Source organism: Mesitornis unicolor, unplaced genomic scaffold (genome assembly GCF_000695765.1).
Source record: "Mesitornis unicolor isolate BGI_N332 unplaced genomic scaffold, ASM69576v1 scaffold490, whole genome shotgun sequence".
NCBI classification, from domain to species: domain Eukaryota; kingdom Metazoa; phylum Chordata; class Aves; order Mesitornithiformes; family Mesitornithidae; genus Mesitornis; species Mesitornis unicolor.
The window spans coordinates 21,991-36,156 of NW_010158731.1; positions in this window are offsets into that span (position 1 = coordinate 21,991).

Sequence of the window (14,166 nt, forward strand, 5' to 3'; positions counted from 1 at the left end):
CTTTTTTCACCTGCAATCTTAATTTCCTTTAATATACCATGCTTAGTTATATTCTCTCAGGTCTTATAGCATTTTTAACTTTAAAAAAATTAGACTTTGATCTCTTATAACTACTAAACTTGTAATTTTGTTTAGAGATGTATTTATTGCAGATTAATGCTATGCAAATATCTCAGATGATAAGTTCTGTGGACTATGTAGGCATTGATGGTTGATGACTTCTGTATACTCAAAAAACTTCTACAGCACACTGTTGCTTGTTGTTAGCCATACCAACATGAATGTGCTGGTTTGGTTGCTTATCTTAATGATTAGGTCCAGCCTAGTATCAGAGATCCTCCAATTCTTACCTCAAAATATTGTGGGAACTAAGAGGGAGGAGGAATGGTTCCAGTGAGACAGATAGGAGAATAGTCCTTGTCAGGACACCTACATGGATGAAAAAAGCCAGTGCAATCCTAGTGAGTACATGTGAATATACTAACTGCATGAGAATATAATACTATTTCTCTGCTTTCTTCCAGTATTTGATTAACAGCATGTAGAAATGGAGCCTTTCCACAGAAAATTACCCTCTTGTAATAGTCACAAACCCTAGGAGGTGTGTCCCAAGCAAAGTGTTTATGCTGAGCCCTCCTCTTCTTACTTCTCCCTGCAATGTGCTTGGCACGTACCTTGTCAGAGGCTTGTATGGTCAGAGACCTTGCTACACACTTGAGCCTGCTGGGCAACATTGTCTTTCATAATGTATGGAAAATTGCTCTCAAGGACCTGTGCCTTCAGTTACTAAGAGTGTGTTTGAGCAAAGCACCGGTCTCCTGGGGAAGAAAGACTGCTTCTGTTTCTCTGTTTTCACTTTCTGGTATCTGATCTATTGCTCCTCAAAGGCAAATCTTCCATCTGCTAACCCAGCCTCTGTGCTTTTGCAGCAGTTACAGGAGTAACAGATGAATGGAGCCTGAATTTAGTGCACTTGTATCATCTATGCTGCTTGGTGCTTGAGAGTTGAGTAGCAGCTCAAGATGTAACAAAACAGATTGGGATTGCTTCACCAAAGCAGTGAGCCATCACAGAGCCAAAGGGTCACAGATCGTTCACTGACTGCACTATTTTTGCTGCTGACGCTGAGGTGGACAGGAAGAATTCCTCCCTTTTTCATTCACTTGTGTTCATTCATTCTCACAGATCGCTGAAGGTCTTATTTGATTGCTTGTGCTATGCAATCATTTCCCCCACAGTGGTACTGCAGGATTCCATTTGTTCATTAAGTTGAGATACTGAAATAATAGACATTTGCATATATGATATTCTGGATTTGCATGTTAATACGGCGTGCAGGCATGGGAATAGCGTGGCAGAGAGGCGTCCACTGAACTGGCTGAGGGTTTGTTCCTGGTACTGTAATGCTCTGTGTGCTTTAGGGTATTAGAACTCTTAGGAATGGAAAATGTCCAAGTGCCCAGGAAAACTGGCAGTCCCCTTTTGTGGATTTATCATGGTGATTTCAAGGCTGCCACTAGCATTAGGAAAGTACCAATCAGAAATGCTGGAGCTTTTGAAGTGGAGGCAACCTGGTCTTGAGCTGGCTTCCTTAATAAGACAGGTACAGGTATAAGGAGACTGCCGCAAAAACAAATGCTTCCAGGTGGAAGGCCACAGTCACTTTCCAGTAGTTGTGACACTGAAATGAAGTTCAGGGATGAGCTAATGGCTAAACTGAATTGATAAAGGACTTCAGATCAGCTTGTTAAACACTGGCCCTACAGAACACATAGGACTGACTTACTGTTGCACTAGCAGTACAGCTGTCACTTTCTGGATGAAAATTGCTACAGAAAACATCAACTAATGGCAAGTTTTGTTTTTCTAGCACCTTACGTCTGAATGAACTTTAATGATATCTGCCAAGGTCCTGACTCATTTCACCAACAGCACAGCATACTTTACTCTCTGATCAGTTGAAAAATGGAACCTCTTACAAGTAACTTCTGCAAATATCTAACATCACCCCTGAAGGTAAAATTATAGTTTTCCCTACTCACCACTGTCTAAATAAGCTCATTAGAACAGCTGTGCTGGAGCTAACATTCTGCATTCCTGAAATTTTTTTCCATTTTTTTTCCACTTACAGTCCCATTAGTGATGTGTGATACCTCAGCCGTTCTGGTGCTAATGTTGTTGGGTTAAGTTGTGCAGCTGCAGCTTCATTTAATGGTGCTGCAGTGTGTCCCCATTTAAAGTCTGCAAGGCAAAACAAAACTGTGACACTGTAGTTCCAGTAGCTGTCTGCTGCATGAGCCTAGCTGGGTCCTCACACAAAATAACTGTAGAAATCAGTGGGAAGGGCAAGGATATGTGGAATATTTGGTCTGTTGTAATCTAAAGCTTAGGAATTTAGTATGCTTTTTTGGATTAGTATTTATGCTGGAGAGCTAGTATTCATCCAGAGACTTACTCTACAGCGATGGACCATGTCTATGTGGGTAATTATGTCATAAAGTCCATTCCCTACTGCACTTCTGTAATTACACTTGCCTTGCCAAATAGGTTCTAACCAATATGTACAGGTAAATACCTGTACATATTGGTTGTCTTCAATACAACAATACAAGTTGTCTTCAGGTAAGGTATAATACCATCACACTTTTGCAGATGATGGTGCGAAACAGAGCTGTGGATGCTACCAAATTATCAGGTGAATAACACCCCTTTAGGATTTCAAATGATGATGCTATATGTTGGTGCGTGATTTGTCATCACTTTAGAATCTGCTCCAAACCCACAAAATGTTCCAGGAAATTGCCACTAATAGCATTGTGACAATGTTAATAACACAAACAATGCATACAAACGACCTGGTCGCAATGGATACAATTCCAGCTTTCATCATCAAAATATGAATAATTATGGATTGATCAAAAGCCATGTTTCTGCTCTGCAATATGTCTGATGGCAAAGTCACTCCTGGAAAAACAATGCTGTCCTTTTTTGGTTAATTTTTTAAAGTTTTCAACATATGCTTTGTGAGCTAGCAAGGGAGTTATGGTTGTAGAGTATTTAAGACAATAATATTTAAGCCTCTACATTCACTGATTATCATCAACATTTTTAAGCTCCAAACTGCACAAGTGTAACAAGTCTAGAGAATTCTCCAAAGCACTGCAGAAGCAGCAGCTGAGGGTGGTTATGCTATTTAGGAGCTGATGCTTTTATTTTTATCAGTCTCTTTCACCTCCTCTAACATGCTTTGAGATTCATTGCATTGTAATCTGTTGACTACCTAAGGTATGACTGTCAAACAGTCATATATTCTTTGAAACCCTTGTAAATGCAGTCATAGCCATTTTTGTAATGCCTTCAAATTATTATTTAGTAATGAAATTAATAAAAAGAAGCTAAATACATGAATGTTTAAGAACACATCTTCACCAATACCAGTGTGTTCCTATATAGAATCATAGCATGTATTGGGTTGAAAGGGACGTTTAAAGATCACCCAGTCCAACCCCCCTGCAGTGAGCAGGGACAATGCCTTCTCTTCTCTAGGCTGAACAACGCCAAACTCTCTCAGCCTGTCTTTTTAGGAGAGGTGCTCCAGCCCTTTGATCATCTTTGTGGTCCTCCTCTGGACTCGCTCCAGCACTTCAATGTCCTTTGTGTGTTGAGGACTCCAAAGCTGGACACAGTACTCCAGGTCTCACCAGAGCAGAGTAGTGGGATCTGCTGGCCACACTTCTTGTGATGCAGCCCAGGATGCGGTTGGCCTTCTGGGCTGTGAGTGGGCATTGGTGGCTCATGTCCAGCTTTTCATCCACCAGTACTCCCAAGTTCTTTTCCTCAGGGCTGCTTTCCAGCACATCATCTCCCAGCCTGTGTCACTAACAAGGATTGTCCCCACCCAGGTACAGGACTCGGCACTTGGCCTTGTTGAACCTCATGAGGTTCACCTGGCCCCACTTCTCCAGCTTGTCCAGGTCCCTCTGGATGTCATCCCTTCCCTCTGGCACATTAACCTCACCACCCAGCTTGGTAACATCAGAGAACTTGCTGAGGATGCACTCAATCCCACTGTCAATGTCATTAATGAAGATATTAAACAGCACTGGTCCCAGTACAGACCCCTGGGGGACACCACTTGTCACCGTCTTCCATCTGGACATTGAGCCATTGACCACTACTCTCTGGATGGGACCATCCAGCCAATTCCTTGTCCACTGAACAGCCCACCCATCAAATCTGTACCTCTCCAACTTAGAGAGAAGGATGCTGTGGCGGACAGTGTCAAAGGCCTTGCAGAAATCCAGACAGATGACATCCATAGCTCTTCCCTTGTCCACCAATACAGTTAGTACATTGTAGAAAGCCATCAGGTTGGCCAGGCAGGACTTACCCCTGGTAGAGCCATGCTGGCTGTCTTGAAGGCAGGGCTTTCCGCTGGAAAACAGATCCCTCCAAATGAAGGTCCAGCACTCATTGACAGCCATAAAAAAGTCAACTTCCAGCAAAACTTTGTTAAAAACTGAAACTGGATTTTATTTACCATTATATCCCTTCAAAGCAGTTAAAATAAAAAAGAATCTCACTAACAACCTCTTGTGCTGCACTGAGAACCTGGGTTCTTTAAAACTGCAGAAGTCTGAATGCTAGAATTTGGAAGTCCAGCCAGTCCCCAACTTCTTAATGTGCTTCTGCTAACCCTTAATGTGATTTTAACAATCCTCACTTTGAGGTAGCGATGATGCAGGTTATTGCTGAAGATGTATTTGTCACTCTAGCCAAATCTGGATCTTTGTCTTTAAGAAGAAGAAGGAAAAAAGGGGGGATTATAAAGCTCAAAGGACATTAATGGTTATTAGTCCTGATGAAGCAGTATTGCCAAGTTAGCTGGCAATGTTGCAGAAAAAAACTAGTATTCATTCCATTTGCTTGTTAAAGAACACCCAGAAACCTCTTTGGTAGTAGAAGCTTAAGTGTGAAAGCCACAATAATACAGGGCTTCCTTGTGTTTTCATGATTCTTTTTCATTCCTTACCATCCAAGCCCTTTACAAACATTAGCTAATTCTTTGCAAATCCTTATCTTTGCTTTACACCTGGGGAAACTGGAGCACTGAGCAGGGATGGTATTTATCTAAATGCAGTCCTGGAGACTCATGGCAGAGTTGAGAACAAAGCCCATGTCTTCTGGCTCTCAGTCTTGTATCCTAAAGCCCTCTTTTTTTCGACACTTTTCATATTTGCTCGTTTTGAGATGCAACAGTCCCAAATGAAAAGGTCCATCTCAAACAGCTCAATTGTGATTCTCTCTTCTCCTACTCCTCCATTTGAAGGGATGTGCAGATACCGATATACCCATGTTCGAATTCCCTCTATCATGGGTGTGAGAGAGAAACCTTTGGACTCTGCCACAAACAGTTCTGGGTTTGGGTTTTTTCCGGAACACAAGTTATCTCAATAACAGAAGAATAACCCACACATGCCAATGCCGCAGTGTACAAAACAGCCATTACTATCCTGGTATGGGCCCAACACAGTGAAAGCAAGGAAGGAGGGAGCAATGTGCAGGTCTGCCTCAGTGAAGAGGAATGGCAGTTAGAAACCAAGTAACATTTTTCACAATTTTGCAGTGACGTGTTCTGTACCACAGCACTCCTGGGTTTTCCACATGACCATGTATGCACCAGGAACATATCTATTGCTATCAGCATCCTGCAGTATATAGAGGCATCTTGAGAACAAAAATCATTTTACTGCCAAAAATACAGTGATCCTTCTAATACAACTCTGTCTGGTATGAAATTTGCCAACCTCATAGGTAAACCTCACATCACCCTACAGTCCGAGCAAGATCTGCAGGTCTGGCCCTGCAACATTATATTCCACACATAGCTTAAAAATACCATGTGTGATTTATTCATAGCGTCTACTTTTAGTAGTCAGTAGAGCTTTTCACAATAGCTTACTGATTACTGCAGAAAACACAATAGTAGAAAATGGTATTAAAATTTCTATCTGCATAGTTGAATATGTATTTGCCTTAGCACAGGCTGCTGTCTTTATTCTTGGGATAATGATGTTTTATTTCACAGGAATGTTATACAATTTATAATTTTTTTGGCATCCATAGTAAACAGTTGCTTGCTGTAGGATTTCACTATAGGCTGTTCCAGATTTTTCAGCAGAAAGGTATAAATATTGAAAAGCTGGAAATGAATCCTTATTAACTGACCCTTAGGTTCAGACTGATTAAGCAGAATGAAGAGATTAGGACTAAAAGGGGAAGTTCTACTGATTCTAGAAAACATATTGTAAATACTAAAACCTTATATCTGGGCCTTTACCAAAGGTTGTAACACTGCCAGCGAAACAGGAAATGAGGCAACAATTACAGTGAATTTTCAGGCAAGGAAGTTTCTTAGACAGAATAATTTAGCAAGGTAGATGAACGGAAGAAATAAAGTAACTACTAAAAGTACTTCTAAAAGTAAGAGCACACAGAATGCTTACAATGCATATAGAGAGTTGGGGTTGTTCAGCCTGGAGAAGAGAAGGCTTCAGGGAGACCTTACAGTGACCTTCCAATACCTGAAAGGTGCCTATAAGAAAGCTGGAGAAGAGCTGTTCACTAGGGCATGTAGTGATAGGATGAGGGGTAATGGTTTTAAACTAGAAAAGGGTAGATTTAGCTTGGATATTAGTCTCCGCAGAGCCTCTGGTGACATATATGTCATTGGAGGGAGAGTGGGGTGAGGATTTTAGATTGGATTTCTATATATATTTGTACATATCTGTATATATTTCATTATTTTCCTATTTACATTATTATCTTGTAATATTAGTATTATGGTTTTATTAAATCTCTTAGTTTTCTTTTCCAACCTGTAAAGTCTCTCTCCCTTTTTTCTCTTCCCTTCTGGGAAGGGAAGAGGGGTTAATAGAGACCATCTGTCCAGGATTTAGTGGCCAGCCCAGCCCTAAACCATGACAACGTCTTACTTCTGCTCTGCATTTGGGTTTGAGAGGGCATCACATAATCTCCATATGAATAGCTGGGCACCATTTCACTAAGAAAGCCTTCCAGAATGTTTTCGGAATGCACCATTTGTGTCTGTTCTTAACAGTTCTTTAAGACTCCTTGTCATGACCTGACCTTGCTAATAAAAATGGTGAAATGTAAACAAAGCAACAGCAGATGGCAACCAAGAGCTTGATTTCTAGTGCACACAGCAACAATAAAATGATAATAAAGTAAATTTACACAGGATAATGAAGTAATTCCCTGTTCTTGGATTTGAAAATTAAGTATTTGTATATCAAGTAACAAAAACTTTTATAGAGCCTTACGCCTGACAACCTGTTTGGTTTTTTTCTGATTCTGATTTCACTTGATCTTGTAAAGGATACTACAACCTCCTACAAACCTTGCCTTCTACAGAACTTGTGAACCTTTCTCAAACATAACCTCTGCATTTCCTGTGCTCTTCCTTTAACTTTGATCTACCAGAAAAACTAAAATAATAGGAAAGCATTTAGAAAAGCACTGTAAATAGTATTGTGTATTCACCTTTTTCTAAGCCAAAAGTGAAACTCCCTAGTTTGCTGGACAGTAACTTATTATCTCAGTATTACAGATCGGTATATATTTCATAGTGGAATACAAGCATACAAAGACAGGCACTTCTATTGTGGGTTTTTTATTAATATAATTTAGAGCAAGAATCCATACTTGAATTTTGATTCTTAAGTGTGCGAAGCTTTTGGAGTTCCATCAGTGTCCCAAATTAAGTTTTTGGTTTTGTTTCTTTTCCTTTTGCCTTACCCAGATACGCTACAGCAAAATTTGTTGTTTCAAAGTCAAAGGAAGCCATTCCTTCTGTCTCTTCAGATTTGGTTTTTGTAAGCTTCTTTATTGCCTCTGGTTCTATCATCTGCACTATGTGGAAAGCAGTAATTTGTGCTGACATCATCTAAGTGCCCTAAAGGAAAAATATGTTACATATCACCAAGGAAAGGGAGAAAATTGTCTATAATTTAGGACAATAATGGGGTTTAATTCACAAAGTCTTACAGCATCTCACATACTGACAGTCTCCTATCATTAGCAATGTCTTGAGATTCTGTTGTGTGGCTATAATCAGTTATGACTGAAAGGAAAGCGTTATAAGAGCCTCAGTTTTGTAACCACTTCTGGGGTTTGTTATCCTCAGTGGCAGTTGTCCTTATAAGAACTCAGGTGTCATTTGTTTTTCCAAGCAAGAAAACCTACACAAATGATTGACATTTCGGGGTAGTGGTAGTGAGGTGCTGGTGCTGAACAACAGGCAAGGAAGGCAGCTTTTTGCACTATCTGTGCTAGTATCCCTCTACTCTAGGATATTTTTCAGGCCATAGAATGTGGAATTTGGAGTTTGGTTTTTATATTTTGTACCTGTTTCTTGTGTATTGTACACTTCACATGTATGTCTGATTACTGGCTTTTCTGTACTATATGCAACAACAGCACTACTAGCTTTTAAAGTGCTGCAGAATGACAGATGTTATGCTTAGGTTGGATTACAAAACAGCCATATTCATTTGGGAATAGGCTACCTCTTCCCTGCTGCCAGTACCTTGTGCAGTCTGAGTAATTAAAAACATGCTTTGATTAGGCTTTTTAGTCCTGAAAAGCAGAGCCGTTTAAGCCCAGGATGGCTGTTTCAGGGATTTTGTTGTGAGGCTCCTGCCTCCACCCTTCATCATCAGTATGGTAATAGCACCCGCCTGCCTCGGCTGTGTTAGTCAACACAGCAGTTTTAATTGTAAGGCTTTTGTTTCTATTGTGGATGAGGACTCCCTGATTCATACTAACACAGGACATTTGGGTCTCAGATACCAATTTACTTTGCTAGGCATTTGAAGTACCACCAGTCCTTTTATATAGATCAGGAAACAAAGTAAAATGAGAGAATGAAATTTAGGCCAACTATGTAGGAAATCAGTGATATGATGAGGATTAGAATATAGTTCTCAATTCTCAAAAAATCAGTCACATATCTGTGATGTTTCCTTAGAGAATGAGATGGATTTATATAAAATCCAAACCTTCCCAGGATTTGAGAGATAAGCTTCTTTGACTTGTTCCTCAATCCTAGCAGAAGGCTGTGTCTAGTTTCAGAATAGTCTTCCAAGGACAGGTTTACTACCCTCTGCATGCTGTTTGCTGTAAGGTTCAGTATGTTGTAGAGCAGATGGAATGGTCTGTGCTCTCAGTTCCTGTATGTGTTAAGGTAGACACAGGAAGATTCACTTCATGAGAATTTAACAAATATGTACTTGTGTGGCATCTGTAGATATGTAGACTTTAAATCCAGAACACATCATCTAGCATCCTCCCTACTACAGACCACAGAATTCTTGCCTCTTGGAGATAACTCAAGGTGAATCTAGAACATAATTTTTAAACTTCCGCCTTCTAAACTTCCACATTTTTAACTTCTTAAGACTTCAAATGATGAAGAACAGCAATATCCTTAAGTAACAGGGTTTTGCTGATTAATTAACTTGTTGAAAGTTTGTATCTTATTTCTAAGTTTCAGCCACTGCTAATCTTTATGTGCTTGTCAGAGTTCCATTTGCATCCATAAGTTGTAGACTCTCAGCTTTCTTTTGGATGAATAAAATAGATTAGGTTTCTTGGTGTCTCATTAATAAAGCTGGTTATTTTTCCAGACCATAAATCATCCTTGAAGCTCTTTGTGTAATTTGTCAAGGTGCTCATAGCTTCCGAGTGCACAGTGTTCACTGGTGGTCTCACTACATGTTCAATGGGTTACTTCCTCCTGAATTTTGTTTGATCTTTGCTGATTTATTAAAGCCTCACCTTTATTCTTTCCGTTACTTGCTCATAGTGCAACCTTTGTGTCCAGGGATGTTGTCTTCAGCTGCTGTGACTGGGAAAGAGAAGATTTAGAGCCTCCTGCTGCTCTACAGGAAAAAAAAAAAAAGAAAGAAAGAAAAAAAGTAGAAATTGAGGGGGAAATGCTTTTTGTCAATGCTGCTCCTAGTGTTGCGTGAGAGGATGATTACTTCTCTCCTTGTGACTTCTAGAGCAGCAGTACAGCTCAAATTCAATACCGTGACCTCTGAATAACACAAGGATGCAAACATTTTGGCAAATGTATATTGATTTTAGACCTAGGAAGCCTGGGAAAGGAGGAAGTTTTAGACCCTGCTGCTTTCTCCTATGCTTGAAAGGCTTGTGCAGCTGAGTACAGCAAGGGGCTCTGTTCCTGCAGAGATCTCCCTCAAAGTCTGTCACAGGATCATATAGTGTATTAAATCCCTGTCTGTCTCCTTTGGAGGTAGACCTGCATAAGAAGTCTGGGCAAGACATAATTTGGTTTATCTAGACCACCATAAATGATGTGTTGCAGCCTGCCTTGCTGGGTTTGTCATTTTGTCATCTTCACATACTGTCTTTATTTTGGGGTCTGATAGAAGTGTATAATAAGAGAAATATTTTGGCATTTAACAGACAGTGAAGTCATTCTTGGGGAGCATATAAAAGTACATGATATTGTTGTGTACATAGGATGGTGAGGTGGCTGGGGAAGTAATTTTGGTTGTATTTAGGCAATTTTTGGCAAGGTAAATATGAACTATAGCTGAAAATAAAATCAAACCATCCTTTCCCTAGAAGCTTGGCTGAATTAGTTCCTATGCTTCTTATGTTCTAACAGGACAAAGTCATGGAAGCCTTTCTGGGCTTGTACGTGCTCCAAGCACCATTCCTGTCAGACCCTTCCATGTTTCTCCTGCCAACTGGCACAGCCTTTTGAAGTTATCAGCATGCTATGCTCTGTGCAGAATTATCCCTGATATGATCTCACTGAAGTCAATGGAAAAGCTAAATCTGGATTTCTGGAAATGCATTTTCTGTCCAGCCTGCCTGTATTAATTTCTTCCTTTTGCTTTTGTCCATGACCTCACTCAAGAACAGGGTGGTCAAGTCAGGAGTATTCTGGGACACTGGGTTTGTGCAGCAGATGCCATTGAAGACGCATAATGCCAGATGGATTGTTTTCTGTAGCCAGCGCGTACGTTAAGTTATGGGCTAAATCCCTTTGGATTAGATAAGTGGGAGGAAGGAGGCTATATCTAGAGGGTATTTTCTTTTCATGCCCCTGATTTCTGTGTACTTACAATTTTTCTCTGTACTGGAATTAGTGTGTTTGGCACATTTGATTTTTTTCATTCTATTCCAGTTACAAAGATTTGAAGTAGCATCCAAAAAAAGTGCTGATTCCTTCAGGATGGCACGCAGCAGTCAGTGTAGCACTTTGTCACAGCTCTGCTTGCCAGTGTGCTGAAGGCTATTTATATCTTCTTATCTTTCCCAAGTGCTGGCTGGAGGAGAAGCCCAGGAGGCTGGAGTCTGAATACAGACCTCACATGAGCCCTGGTGCTCCCATTCACGTCTGTGTCCTGTAATACCAACAATGTCTTTCACAAAACTGCTCAACCAGGCACCTAGAACACTCAGGCCTTACTCCTTCGTGTTAATCATTGTCTAAATACTTTTTCTGGTGCAAATATATGTTGTGGGAGGTTTTTTTACATTGTGCTATATGCAGGCTCTTCTGTATTTGAATCTTGTCTCAACCTGAGAATAATCATGGAAGTAGAACAGATTACAACTACACTAGCATACGTGTGGAGAAAGGGAGTGAGGCCCGGAAAATTCAAGAAGCTCTTCCCTTCAGACCTATTTCAAGTATGCAAAGTCTGAAAATGCAGTGTCTGAACATGCAGTGGCTGCAGTGTAGATGCTATCCCTTTTGAGGCTTTTTGTGGGGAATGGAACAATCTTGAATTAGAAAAGACATGAAGCAAGCGGATGTGCAGCAGGAGAGCTGTGAAGCTGGAGGAGGTGGAAATCAGAGCTCAAGGCAGAGAACTTAGAAATTTGCCTGGGAGGGCTGTGCAGAGGCGCTGTTGTGAAACAGCTGTGAGAAGAAGGCGCCATGGATGTAGAACAGACTATGTAGACTGTGAATGAGAAAGATGGGGCCAGGGAGGCAGCTGTGAGATGTCAGGTGGGCCTGAGAATTGGGGGAGATGGGGCTGAGTGCAGATGATGGGAAGAGGACCTCTACAAGTAAATGCAGTAGTTAGGATCTGGGGATGAAATGACTGAAAACAATGTTGTGACTGTGCAGAGTGGGATTATCCTGCAGGCACGTCTTAGAAGCTCTATGTGTGGAAATAAATGTCTTTTTACCTTGAATAGTCACCAAATAACAAGAGAGAAAACAGGATTGGCAGTGTGTGACCTGAGATTCTGAATCTAAGAGATGAGCCCTGTGAGACAAATACTCTGTGACACTGGGAAGAGAGTGTTGTGAGCAGAGCAGGGACAAGACCATAGAGACTTCAAAAGGAAGGGATTGGAGTTTGGAGTTCAAGCTAATCTGCTGATCTAGAGGAAACAGCATTTGACCCTTGTAAGTAGGATACTCAATGAGTGCATTCCCTGTGTTTTTTCATAACAAGTAAAACTTCTGTAGAAATACCTTGAGATAATTTCAGTTCCCATGCTTCTTCCAGTTCTCCATTCTTCCTTCCCTGATTTGCAATTCTAGCTGGACAAGCTCTCAACATGAGTGCCTAGGCTGGTTGACAAAAATACCTCCTAGACTGGCTTAACTGGGATTCTGCCTTTTCCCTTAGGAAAAGTCCTGGTCTTCTGCAAGAAGTAGTAAGGACTCATCTGATCCCAAACGTGCACTGGGGCTCCATGCCAGTCCACTTCTGCAAAAAAGATTTACTGTAAAATGTAGGGTCTGTTGCTGACTCTCACAGGGAGCAGTATCATGGCAAAGTCTCTTCTGTTACCTTTTTGATGCATCAATAAAATACCGGTGGAACTTCAACTATTGCTACACCTTTTATTTTTTAACAGAATTACTGAGTAACAGATGATACAGGCTTGTGAATTTACTTTTGTAGGATGTTTAGCTCTCCTCCATTTCTCCCGCCTTTATAGACAGTTCTGGCATGGCTGAGTTGTGATGTGTACATCATCCTGCACCAGCTGCGGGATCAGGAATGAGTCTGTCCTCTCAACCTCAGTTCACTTGAGGCTGGAAGCATTGTAAAAGCAACATATTTGCCCTCAGAGAGGATGGAAGGTCCAGTTTGTATCATGCTTCACCGCTTGTTCTCAGCTGGTGCACAGCCTTTGAAACTGTGACTGTTTCATTTTACAGCTGCAGGGTGAACCTAGAAACAACAGTACCTACATGAAGGAGCAGAGAAACATAAAAGGATAGGGGCAAAGCTGTTTTGTCTAAAGACATGGACCAAAATCTCCAGAGAATATCATGCATTTCTAGTCTTTACCCCACACGCCCAAATACACACATATTTGCACATGCACGGGCTGGGAGCCTTGATGCACAAATAAAAGGAACAAAAATCAATATGTTGCTGACATTAGGAAGATAATGGTGGTTTGTAACTTTTGTGCTGGGGTCAGCTCTCTAGTGTGTAGTGAGCAGAGAGGTTTCTAATGCTTTGGAGCAGTACAAAATTATTAATATTTAAATATATATGCCTTTTCCATTCTACTTTTCCTGAAAGGCATGCTATTATAGATCATGCTATCTCAGAGGCCATTAAGAAAATTGGCACACTGAGTGTTATGTTGACATCCCTTTTTAGGAAAGAAAAAAAAAAGTTTCTTCGACTCTTTCCTGTCCCAGCATTGCTGGTAGAACTGTCATGCTGTCCTTGTACAAATCCTGAGATGGAAGAACTGACACCAGGAAAAATAATGGATTTTGGATAATGTAATCTCTAAAACTTTTGCCTGTTTGCCAGACTTCCCCACTGTATGGATGGGAAAGTTTATTTATGTACAGAAAATGCTGAACCAAGGCAAAGGGGTTTTGCAAGTATATTCTAACGTTTTTGGAGTCCTGGCTTGCTCTGATAATGGAGTTATTTAAGAAGACACTGCTGCTTTCAGAATGTGTAGTACTTAAAGGACATTGAATGAAAAGTCAATGAGTAATGGAAACAGTGAAATTTATTACAAATCCCTTTAGGTAGTGGGACACTGTCTTCCTTTAAGACAGTGGAAAGTGCTGCAAAAAATGGAAGATGTCTAGTCCCTGCAGTGATGTGT